General features: G+C 42.0%; 1 long non-coding RNA gene across 1 annotated transcript in view; it reads left to right on the top strand.

Moving 5' to 3' along the window:
* LOC310894430 overlaps positions 1 to 12659 on the top strand; it is a 48472-nt gene that overhangs the window by 33553 nt on the left and 2260 nt on the right. The window lies entirely within an intron of this gene.

The following is a 12659-nucleotide window of genomic DNA, read 5'->3' as shown; positions in this document are numbered from 1 at the left end:
AAATTCCTGCCTAACCCATGCCCTCAATGAGCAGCCCGCTGTCCTCATCAGGCTGATGGGCCCAGGGTAGGGCTGCTTCCCTGGAGAACTGGAGGCTGTGTCCTGAAATGGGGTGAGAGGAAAAAGGACACTGTGTGGAAAATAAAGGGTTGAATGGCTATGTTGGGTGGGATAGGCCAGATCCAGCCATGACATAAAGAGCTGTGGCCCTTTGAGTTCAGTGCAGATACACTGCTCCAGTTGGGATGCTTTCAGGAAGACCAAATACAAATAAGCTTGTGGCACCACATACTGTTATTTGAATCTTCCTGGGCAACGCATCACAGTTTGAGCCACTCAAAACCAAACCAAACCAAAACAAAACCTGCAACAAACAGTAAAACACTATGTATAGTTTTGTGTATTTAAATCCTTGCTATTCTGGTTGATACATTTTTAAAAACCACCTGGGCAATGTCCTGAACCATCTGATCTAACTGTGAAGCTGGCACAGCTTTGGACAGGAGATTGGACTAGGTGACCTTCAGCAGTCCCTTTCAAATCAAACTAATCTGTGATCATACAAGGACATTAATTTCCTAGAAGCCCTACTTAAAGCAATAAGATTTGTGGAGAATACCAGACGTCAAAAAGGATGAAGACTCCTTTCCCTTGTGCTTTCTCTGTGGACAGGTATGTCTTACAGATCTGTCTTCCATCTGATCTTTAAACCACCTACTATGCCACTGAAACTCCAGTAGTATAAAAGAGACTAAGGCTGGCTTAGTACGGCTTGTGAGGGCTATCACCCTGTAGCCACTAGCACAGTAAAGAAGTTGGCAAGAGTAGTGCAGTCAAAATGCTGAGCCCTCTTCTCCTGTTGTGCATCCAAAGTTGAAGAAGGAGTCATTAGCTGAGACCACAATCCCACATCTCTCTCTTCAATATGTATGTCCCAAAGTATCACAGAAAATATGTCCCCCTGCTACCTGTAAAGCCAAGAATAAATGACTGTATTTTGTGTTACAGCGCTCTGCAAAGAACACAGCATCCAGTTAGGATATGGGGCCAGGACCGAAGCAGAACTTCCTGGATGCTGTTATTGCTCCCTTGGTCATGGCTGCTACTTCTTCTTTGCTCTGAATTAACAGTTGCATGGAAGGTGGCATACAGAGGTGCGAAGAGCTCCTGGATGAGCTTTGCCCCTTGCCTCTGCATTTGGAACCACGAGTGCCTGATTGTCCATCTCTCAGTCCTCCTACTTTAATTCTGAAATAAATAAATAAGTGAAAAGCGACCTCCATTTGTCCCTGCTTGTCCACTATTCAAACAAATGAGCTTAACAATTACAGAACATCTTGTTGTTATAGCTACCAAATGTTCCTGAATGATATAGCCCACACACCCAAGTGGAAGACTGCCAAGCATATCATAGGTATTTTTCTCCTTAAGTATATAAAGCTGAAGGTCGTATTCAAGTTAGTTGCTGGATTTGTGCATTTGGGGCAATTTCTTTAGGTCATGTGAAAAACAAAGGAAACCTTTTCCTGACTTATAGCTGCAAAGAGTGGAACAGAGGCTTAAGGTGAACTTGTGAGTTTGAGATGCTCTTTGCTGGCATGGGAAGGTGGTGTCGTGATGTGATAAAGGAGATGAATTTTAGAGAAGTCCAACTTTTTACATGGGCTTCGAGCTCTTGGACTGTATTTAAAGCCTGATTACTGTTTCTGTGTGACCAGTTTGTCTGTGGACCAGCTATCTACTGGGAATAACATTTTACAACCTGCTTTGGAAATCTCTTAAAAGAGTTTTTTATGATCATTAATAAAATGTGGAAAACTTCATTATTTTGAGATTTTCCTGTTAATATAAACCCAGAATAGACCCATGTTTTACTGGCCATTTGCCAGTCTGAAACAACCTTTTTCAGAAACACTGATGAACCTTTGGCAGAAAAACAGTTTTCTTGCTGTATAATCCCTGCATACACTATAGGATATAGATTACTGCACCTCTTTTCTTGCATAAATAAACAGCTGTGGGCAAAATATTACACAGAAATTGATGAAATTCACAGAAGCTATAAGCACACATTACGCCTAATGGTGGCTTTTCCCGAGGAAAGGCAACAGAAGTATCATACTGGCAAATCTATCACATCATTGGACTATGAAAGTTGTAAGACATATTCGAGGATACACCAATATATTAAAAGAGGAGGCCTATGGCAATTGTAGAGACTACAAGAGCTTGTAGCCTAAGGCTTACTCTGATTGCAAGGAAAAATGATCTTGTCTTCAATTTCTCAAGATACAAACCAAATGTCTTACAAATTGGTCACATTTCATTTAACTCATATTAATCTACATCATGTTGCCTGGGGGGTCAAAAGCATGTTTTTTGTTGTATTTTTTTTTCCCTCTAGACTAGATCTCTTCTTTTGGCTGTAAAATATGCTGAAAGTTGTACAAGAGACATTTCGAAACATGCTTTTCATTACCAGTGTACTGTGTACAGTAATGCCTATACAATCATGCTAATGTAGTTTGCTTCAAGTTCATGTAAATCAGGCTTGTGGCTTAGCACATTTCAGCTGCACTAGCACTGTAAGAGCTTTGGTCTAGAGAAGAGATGATATTGAACATGCTGGCATTGCTTTTTCTCACTCAAAAGGTATAAAGATCCCTTAAATATAACAACCAACTCAATAAATGCCATGCTTATCAGGAATTTCCAGGCATCCTAATGCAGATCATGCACAGTACTGTAATTCAGCCTCCAAGGAACAGCTGTTAGGACTGGAAGGTAACCACTTTTACTCTAATTAGTTTCCCTGTGAAGCACTGCAAAGCATTCACTGAAAGCTGAATTAGATGTTGCAGACTGATAAAAAAGGGTTTACACCATTTTAGGATTAAATTGTCCATATTTTGTATGGTTGGGGAAAAAAAAAACTTGCTCTACTTCACGCCATGAAAAATAGAGAGAACCTCCTAAATTTCTCTTTTGACCTCTAAATATTTGAGAGAAAGAGATCACTTCCTTATGCCTGTACTGAGGAAAAATGTATGGATTCAGCACACCTTTGCCCTCTTTTGCAAACGCCAGCTTGACCAAGTCCTCGGCCAGCTCCCTGCTCACTGGAGCAGGGTGGGGGAGAACAGGGCTCGGCCCCCTGATGTGACAAGGCGTATTTGCCTTTAACCCAGGCAAAGGTTTCACCTGCTCCCACTGCTTCTTGATAAAACAGTCAGCGCATGAAACCATCATCACCACAGATACGAACAGATGCGGAGAGGAAAACGGGAACAACAGCAAACATTATGTTCCTCCCAGAGCGGTGCTCCTGTCACTGCCCGTGCCACATCTGTGTTTTTGAAGGGAAATGTCATAACACTGCTAATCAATAAGGAGAGTGACAGGACCATTTGTCACGAGCAAGCCCAGCACTGCAGCTGTTGTTGTAGCCATCCCCTCGCCGGGCTGTGCAATGAGGGGCTGAGGGAAGGACCCGATTATTTGCTCCCAGCGCACGCGGGCTGGAGGGCAGCTCCAGCCAGCTTGCCAACGCGCCGCCCGAGCCGTGCAGCAGTTGGGCTGAAGGCACGGGCAAAAAGCCCTGGCAGGAAGTATAGGGTTTTGAACAATGGGATGTAAAAGACACCAGACACCCTGCGAGGGAGAGAGGGTCCTGGGTGTTGGAGGAGCCCGTTGACCTTTAATCCCCAGGGCGCTCTTGCATATGCATCACATTTGAACTGCAGATGTTCCTCGCTGCTCCGCCGGCCAGGGAGACAAGCTGCTGATCTTATGGAGGAGGAGGCAGGGCTTGGGGAGAAATTAATGAAGACTTTAAGCCATGGGTTGCAATTAAAATGGTCCGGCGGTGTGAGCGTGGGGGGAGGAGGGGTTGCTAAGCTGCTGCAGCTGCTCTGCCTGCAGTAATGGCTGAGAGCTAATGTCCTCCACAAAGAGGGCAGTCGTGCATGCCGGGGGGCTCCTGGCAGGGGTGACAAAACTGAGCTGCCCTTTCCCACCCCATCAAAATAATTCTTAAATTAGGAAATTTATCTTAATCTGATGGCCTACCTGGAGGTCGCATTGCCACAGATAATGCCTCATCACTTTCCCCTAGACAGCTGACCAGTAAATCGAAAATGAATAAATATCGATGTGGCCAGGCACAGGGAAACACCCCTTCTTTTGCAGACCACAACCTGCTTTTTCACAGGCAGTTTGGCCTTCAGCGTGGTCCCCACAAGGAAAGAAAGCTGCCTCCAGCAAAAGAGAGATCTGCCTCTCCGTACCTTAAAACAGCCAATTAAAATAAAATCCACACATCGCTTACGGCATTTGTATCCAACTGACAGAATGCCTGCAGTCTTAAAATGATATCGGTTCAAGCTTGGATTAGATTTCTGAAATACCTCCACCGAGACACAAATATAATATTGATTCCTTGAGAGGCTCTTGAGTTCAACAGCAAGTGCTCACTTCGTTAACTAACTGCGAGGACCAGGATCCTCGCCTGGTGTCACCTTAGCTGCACTCGATCCCACCTGAACGCCGTGTCCTGAAAGTCAGGTTCAGATCCTATTGCTCAAGCTCAGCAAAGTACAGCCATGCTCTATTTTGCAACCTAGGTTTCTTCTCAGTGAAAAGTGACTTTTTTCTCTTATTAACCATGTTTTGGAAAAAAAAAAAAAAAAAAGAATTATCAGATCTGGCAGTATTTCGTTTCCAGAACTTCTTGTCCCAAAACAAAGCATTCCCATAAGGTTGAAGTGGCCCACATGAGTATTTCTGGAATGGAATATTTTCAGTTTTCATTTGGAAATGATTTTTCCCACATGCAATTCATTGTAATTATTTTCACACAAAAGCACATCGACAAGTTTTCAAAGGGCAAACTTGGACCAAAATGCTTTGATTTCATAACAGCAGAAAGTTTTGACTGACCCAAAGTAACATTTTATCGAACCTCCATTTTCCACAGAATTTCACTTGCACACAAATGTTTCCATTTTTTTCAGGAACTGGAAAAACATTTTACCACATGGAAAGGTCTGGTTTGCCTTGATCTTATGAGTCCACCCCCAGAGGTGATTCTCCACCTTGCAGACAAGGCTCCAGCACTGCACACCTCTACAGCCTTCACCTGACTGCGAAACCTTCACCCCTGCAAAACCATGGGTACTGGGTTGCTGGGCCTCACACACTACCACCATTAATAGTGGGAGGTCTAATCAGAATGCATGACGTGCTACACAAATGGCCAGGCTTGAATAATTTGTCAACGTATTTGTCATTTCTCATCTTTTTAAACATGCTGCAGATTCAGGCATTTGAGTTCTAGCCTGGTGGTCCAAGAAGTGGTCATATATAAGAGATGAAATTTTGAAGAAAAGAGGTAGGTCAAGAAGGTTGAATTCATTTTAAGAAATAATATAGTTTCCACAACAATATATCTCCTGTAATTTACTGTCTCGATTCCCACAATGCTCCTGTATCCCTTTTTCTTTCTGCGGTTCCAGTTCACTGAAGAATTCAAACACATGCTTTGATTGACAGCGCAAATGGTAATATTTTTTGCCTTCATTGTAAACCTATTATTTAATTTATCTGTTAGAGTTTTATTCTTTTTTTTAACAGAGTACTAGTGACTATAAAGTTTAATTGACCTTTTCACCAATAAATACATCATTGCTGGTTTCAGTGGGGATTCTACTTTTATCTGCCAATAAAAATCTGAAGGAAACCTTTTAACTACACTCCTTCCTCTTCCCTTTCCTCATCTCTTTAACCTCTCCTCATGAACCAGGATCCTGGAAGAAAAAAAAAACATCCAGAGGTGGAATGAGCTCTTCTATGTGTGTGTAAATCAGGGTTTACATCAGGGAAAAAAACTGGGGTTACATTGTGTTAAATTAGCCACGTGGTAAATTCTGCCTTTCAAAGTAGTGATGTAAGTGGAATTTTGGAATTTTATCCTTGGGCTTGGTTCCCATCTCAATTGCACCAGGCTTTGAAACTTCAGGGACTTTGATGGCATGCTCATGCTTCAAGCAGTTGGAGAAGACAGCAGGATCAGGCTGAATATCTTTGAAAATGGGAAATGTAAATCAAAAAAACATCAATCATGAAAAATCAATGATTTTCATGATCATCAATTGATCTTTTTATTGAAATGATAAAAAGAGAGTATGCTTTGCAGATTTACTTTTTTTTTTTTTTTTAAACTAGGGATACATGATTAACACAGACATTAGAGTCCAGCAGAGTATTAGTGAGATTTTCGAAGGGCCAGCCAGCTGCACTTAACCAGAACAGGCTGATGTGGCTCCTGACTGTTTTTGGACAGCTTGTGTCCTCTTTGCTTTCTTGTCTCCCTGATTTAAGACTATCACCTGGCAGATTTTTATTTTCCCTCCAAGCACTTGAGGCCAAAACCATTAGAGAGCAAGGAAACAAAACTTGGTTTGGATATCTCAGCTTTTCTGTTTATCTGGCTCTGGAAGTAACTCCCTCTGACCAGAGAAAAACATAAGTCTCTTTTTCAAGCCCAGGAGTTTGTTAAGGAAACTCACATGCAAGAAAGGTGGTGAAGCTGAACTATATGTAAATTTTGCTGTCTGAGAAAGATTTTCTTATGCAGTCATAAGTATCTACAGCTAAGACACCGGATTTTCATTTGAGTTTCTTTTTTCTTTTTTTAATTTTACTTTTTGTTTTATCTGACTTAACTAGCCCACTCAGGTTTTCTAAGGGCTTGTATTCAGGAAAGGAAATTTGTGTGGTAACTGAGTAGGTAGGAGAAGTAAATAACAGCCTCTGAACAGGCATACACAGTATGTGTCATGCCACCATAAAATCGTGTGCCCTTCTGGGTATAATTCATAAGGGTTTTGCTCTGCCATGTGTCTGGCACAGTTCTGATTGCTTGATAAGTATCAAACTAACATATATATTACATTATATATTACATATGCAGACCAAATGTATGAGAAAAGCCAAACTGGACAGTGGATTTTCCCTTCTTTTTGGCAATGGTTGCCATCCCAAACAAGCATGGAGTAGAACCATCACTTCCCCTTTTCTTCTTCCCTTTTTTCTTTCTTTAACTGCTTCTTGCGAGTAGAAGCAATGAAAATAAAGAGCAACTTGCCTGAAGGTGAACCTGGTGGTGGGCTGACCTCAATGAAGGGCGCCTAGTCTGGTTATTAATAAACTTCTGTGTACAGTAATCAGAACAACACATCTTTTATGCACCGTGGGATTGTTACCCCATGTGAGACGGGCTTCTTCTAAAGTGGTGTTTTGGGGAGCTGGAATAGAGTTCCCAATGCACCAAACCTTGGCTGTAACAGTGACTGCTTGTTCAAAAACCCCTGGCTTTTCACCAGCCAGCCAGAGAATACTCCTTAATAGTACAGTCCCAAAGAGAGACGTGTTAATATGACAAGCCCTTCCAGAGCAGAGGACAGAGGTAATAACTGTTTTGCATTGGAGCTGTGATGCAGTTTCAGAGAGTGCTGTTATCAGCCTCAGGCAAACAGGCAGGCATTGTAGATACACTAGTTTTACTGGAGAAGCCCAGGTGTAATGGGCACTGTGGAGACAGAGAGGATGGACACATAACCCACTTAGACCTGCACAAAGCGACTCTGCTCCTGTGACAGATTTCATGCCATGTTTTACTGTCAAGTTAATGGTGTAGTGGAAATCAAACATGGGCAGTAATGAACTGACTGCCTGGGGATGGGTTAGAGTCTCTTTTCATCTAAGGGAAAACACAGTAGTATATCTTCAAAACGCTTTTCTCTGCTATTGCAATATTTTTTCTCCATCTTTCCTATGGGCTGGGAATAATTAATCCTAAATGTGTCTGTAATCTAATTAAGCAGGCTTGTGTAAGTAGGAGAACCCCTTTCCTGTATGTTATACTGCAGAGTAAGTAACCAATCTTAGCCTATTTGTGGAAAATTTTATATGCCCTTTTCCCTTGTCTACAAACTTAAGTGATACCAGTCTGGTTTCTTTTCTGTTGATCTGGCAGGCCTCTTGCTCTTGCAAACCAAAAATAATAATTTTTTTTCTCTTCCAGAACTGACTCATTGACTAATGTGCCTTAACACAGACATGCTATATTCTTTTACAGCTAGAGTCTGGGTGGAGGTGGCTGTGGCTCTCTTCAGATTAAGCCTGTCTCCTTTCATCATATTAGCTTTAATGCACTGAGGTGTTCCTAGGACAACTCGTCTCTTCTTTAGCATCATATTAGCCATGAAAAGAAGCTCTGCTAAGCAGTGATGACAACCTGTGAGAGCTTTTTCTGATGCTAGGGGAGCCAAATTAGAGACGGAAACTGCTTCAAGATCGTTCAGCAAGGTGTGGGACTCTCTGGCCTTGATCCACAAAGGCACAAGTGCAATTGCTTTAACTTCAAGCACACAAGCATTTGATTTCAGTAGGATTATACAGGCCTGTAACATATATGAGTATGTGAAGATTTTCTGGTTCTCACAACTTGTTAAAAAAAAAGAAATCCTCTGTGATTTCCTTTTCTTTCAGGCTACCTACCAAAATCTCAGTTCATTAAACAACTCCTTGCTGTTCTGGCAAGTGACATGATGTACAGCTTGAGCCCCAGAGTCTTGAATCTGTGTCTGACTTGGAAGTATTTCTATTTTCATGCTCAGCTCCAATTCACCTCCGGAGATTCATTCTTTTTGTTTCTTTTTTTTTTTTTTTTTTTTTTGGTTCTGTGCTTCTCCTCTTTTAGAAGCAGCTCTGAGACTTGCTGCAACAATGCACAAAACCAGTGGAGTTCCTGTAAAATTCAGGTGTTCCACTTTTCCATAGCAGAGCATTTTGTAAAATAGGCTACAAAAATATATATATATTAAAGCTTTTTATTTTATTTTACAGAAATAGGAAGGAGGGAGAAAGACATTCAAAGACCAAGCAGCTTCTAGGAGCAGCCTGTTCTGACAAGTCTGCTGGTTTGGAAGTAATGTGACTGGTGACCTCGTGCCATTAACTTCATTGAGATTGTGCCTGAATCTAACACTTCATCTCATTAATGTTGCACTAAAATGCACGAAACGTTTTACCATCCTCATATCTGCCTTTCACAGATGAGTATAACTGTTTTACATGGCTGAGGAGCAGCTCGGTATCTTGCTGCCACGAGATGGCAAATATTGCTCTGGATAAACAGAGATGGCCAGAGGATAATTGCAAAAACTTCCATTTGTCCCACTGATGTGACTGGGCAATCTTTAGGACAACACTGATTTTCTTTCTGTGTTCAGAACCTTATATTGTGAAGCTTTCCTATGTCAACTAGAATGACTTGAAAACAATACAACATCTTTTCCAGTTTTCTCTGAATAGTGATGGCAGCCAGTGTCTGTAGGCAAGTTGTGGCTTTGTGCCTGTCTCCCAAATGTTTCTGCACCAGGTAGGCATGTAGTGAGCTACTGGAGTGCTTATGAAATGCTTATGTCAGCGTGGGCTTTCTGTGGGATGGTAATGTTGTGGACAAGTTACTCGAAGAAGAGGACTGAGATAATTGCATTTAAAATTAAACACACGCGAAAACATGAGCCACAGTATTTTCAGTCTTGTTACAGAAGGAATAAAGCCTTAAATCAGAACTATGGGGATTCATGAGCACCAGTGCAGGACACTTCCTGGGGGTGTGAGCTCTGGTTTCTGAGCTCTTTAACGCTCACTGCTTAATCTGTGCCAGCTGAATCAGGGAAATCTCTAGTGACAGACACAGTGAACACATTAGTACCTGCCACCTGCGGTCCTTCCACTGTTACCCTGCTTGGCAGGGGTGCCTTCTCCTGTCTTGCAGCGAGCCCTGCAGCGAGCTCATCTTCTGCCTGTTCAGACAGTCTCAGAGAGATGCTAACTCTGCATCTGCACATGTGCAAGTAGAAGAATAGAGAAAGATGCAGTAAGTAAAAATATTCACAGCAAATAGAAATATCAAAGTATTTCTTTGATGTTGGTAACTCTTCCCATGACCTCCGATGCACATAACTCTCAACAACTGAAGTGACAAGATGCTTGACAGTCAATGTAGGCAAATTCAAGGCTAAATTTAACAGGTATTATCAATCTATCACAGAGGAAAATGGACAGTGGTACCAGCCCATAATCACAGAGCACATTTCCTGGCATCTATCTACTCTATCTTGCCGTCCTTGGTACTTTTAACAGAAGTAAGTGGTTGAAAGAAGAATAGAAGAATAAAAGAATTTTGCAGCAGTTTGCTAACTTTAGCTACCAGCAGGATTTGCCATATCTGTATCCCTTTCATAATCTAGATATTTCCATCTCTGTCATTTACTAGGCAGCATCTAGGAGTGAAGTCTACTCAAGGACAGGCCCTCTGGGTATTCAAAGCCTGGAGCTGTGGATACCCACAAAAGCCTAAGACATCCAGATGGGTGAGGGGAGCTCCTCGGCCCACCCTACAGGGAAATAGGGTGCTCTCAAGGGCAGCATACTCTCCCATCTCCCTGGAAGAGTAACTGATGTGCCTTGATGTTACTTCATCCTTTGGCAGATGCTGCTGAAGAAAGCTGCAGGGGCCAAACGAGGCTGTGAGGACTGGGAAAAACATCCCTAGGATCAGAGAAGAGCTGCCAGGGGACAGGTTGTATTGCAGGCACACAGGGACCCCTTGCAGTCATGGCAGCGGGCATTGGCATCTCCATAACAATATTCCTCATCATAGTATAATCTAACAACTGAGATCAGGCCCACCATTTTGGCATTTTTTTGACAAGCTGCTTCCGATTAACTTTCTTGCCTTCCCTCTCTAGAAGATCTCTCAGACGAAACAGCCTAATCTTCTCAGTTAACACGAGAGCAACTTTTTCAGTTTCTCTAAACTCCTAAGAGCACTATAATATTGCTACAAAGCTCAGGAAAATATCCCTCAAGGTTTCTGAAATGGGTTTCAGGATAAATAATTCGCTCAAACTGTCTTCCCCTTTTTCTGGCAGACTCAGCTCAACCATGAGCCCAAACAGAGATATTAGACTAATCACCAGCTCCTGGGAACAGAAACTTTCTCCCTCTTCCAAATACACCAATCCCTATTTGCCTACCAGCCCTTTTCCTTACATAGGAATCTCAGCTGGAAATAATTGGCAGCCTGTACAGCTTCTGCTTGCTGCAGCTTTTAACCCTCAGCTTTCCTGATCAGACTTTGGGAAGTATTCTCACTCTCATTCCAAGCAGTGTTTAAAATCAGCAAATGAATGCTTTAATTCCAGAGAAAGGCAAGGGTTTGGGTTCTAGATTTTTATTTTTCTGCTGTAGATCCTTCTGCATGTTCAGAGTTATGTGAAGCCAGGATGACCTGATCATGAGCTTCTTTAGGAGAGATATTAGAAGCCTGAGGCTCCAGCAGGCTTTGATCAATACACTTTACAAAGGATTAATCCAATCAGGCACCACAGTAGAGAACTTGCAGGAATATATACTGTCAGTGAACAGGACAGAAAGACTGTAACATTCATCCTGGTAGCAGAAATATTGCTAACGCTGCTGATAGGGAAGAAAATCAATATAGGATAATGCATAGGCACTATATTACTCCTGCTTTACGTAGTAGCTGTGTCACTGAGTTATCTCCTCCCCGTGAGGAGTGAATGTTAAAAGGGCAAGGAGGGAAGGAGAGAAATATGTTAGAAGGACTTGAGTGTGCCTGTCTTCTGCTTGCTATGTTTGCAAGTCTACTCTCACCAGACCCAGCCTATGCTGGTATAGACATAGGCACCTTGCTGATAATCCAGCTTTTGGGGCAAGTTTTTCGAGTCTAGAGAAACAGGTTCAGTTATTCCACTCCACCATACTATCTCAAGCTGAGCTTTCAGCTAATGAATTATTTCTTCTTTGAATGTAAAGGTCTCAAGGTTGTGCTCTATTTGGCTTGTAAATGATCACTGAAGGTACAAATTCATAAACTAATAACAGTGTTTTGTCCTCTGTCTTGATATTTCTCTTTATACTTGCACATCAGCATGTATAGCTAATAGTCCACATTGGATTGATGAGGTGAGTATCATATTAAGATATATTTGACTTTTCAGCTTGACTAACTAGGTGCCTCTTTAGAGCTGGATCAAGTGGGAGTGACTGCCAAGAGAAGCCCTAAGCAAATCTCAAGTTGGTATGTCTGCAACTATAGCAAAATATCTCTGTCACCTTATGACCCAAAGATTAAAGTAAATAGGAAATTTGGATTGTACAAAACACCCAGACCAAAACTTCTTGTGACTCACCTACCTCTATGAATTCCCAGATCTGCTGTGTAACCATCTGGTTTCAGAGTTTGCCCTGGCAGTAACTATTTGCACAGAAATGTTCCAGAATCAAGTACTCTACAGATACATAGAAAACCAACAGATAGTAAAAGGGAGACAGGTTTATGAGGTTATCTGTCTATATATAAAGTCCTGTTTTGCAGAGCGCTCCTATGCTAACAGTCACCCAGCAGAAATGGGGCCAGATGCTGCTGCTTTAGAGTAATTAACATTACCATGGGGCCTTGCAGCACTAGTTGCATTTCTTGTTATTTTGGCATTGCAGGCAGCTCATATGCAGGACTTATATGCTATCCTTACACCTTCCTATGGCTTGGACCCAAAGGTGGG

The sequence above is a fragment of the Anser anser genome (genome assembly GCF_964211835.1).
Source record: "Anser anser genome assembly, chromosome: 2".
In the NCBI taxonomy this organism is placed as follows: Eukaryota; Metazoa; Chordata; class Aves; order Anseriformes; family Anatidae; genus Anser; species Anser anser.
Note: the sequence above shows the minus strand (reverse complement) of the source record. Positions and strands in the feature narration are given on the sequence as shown.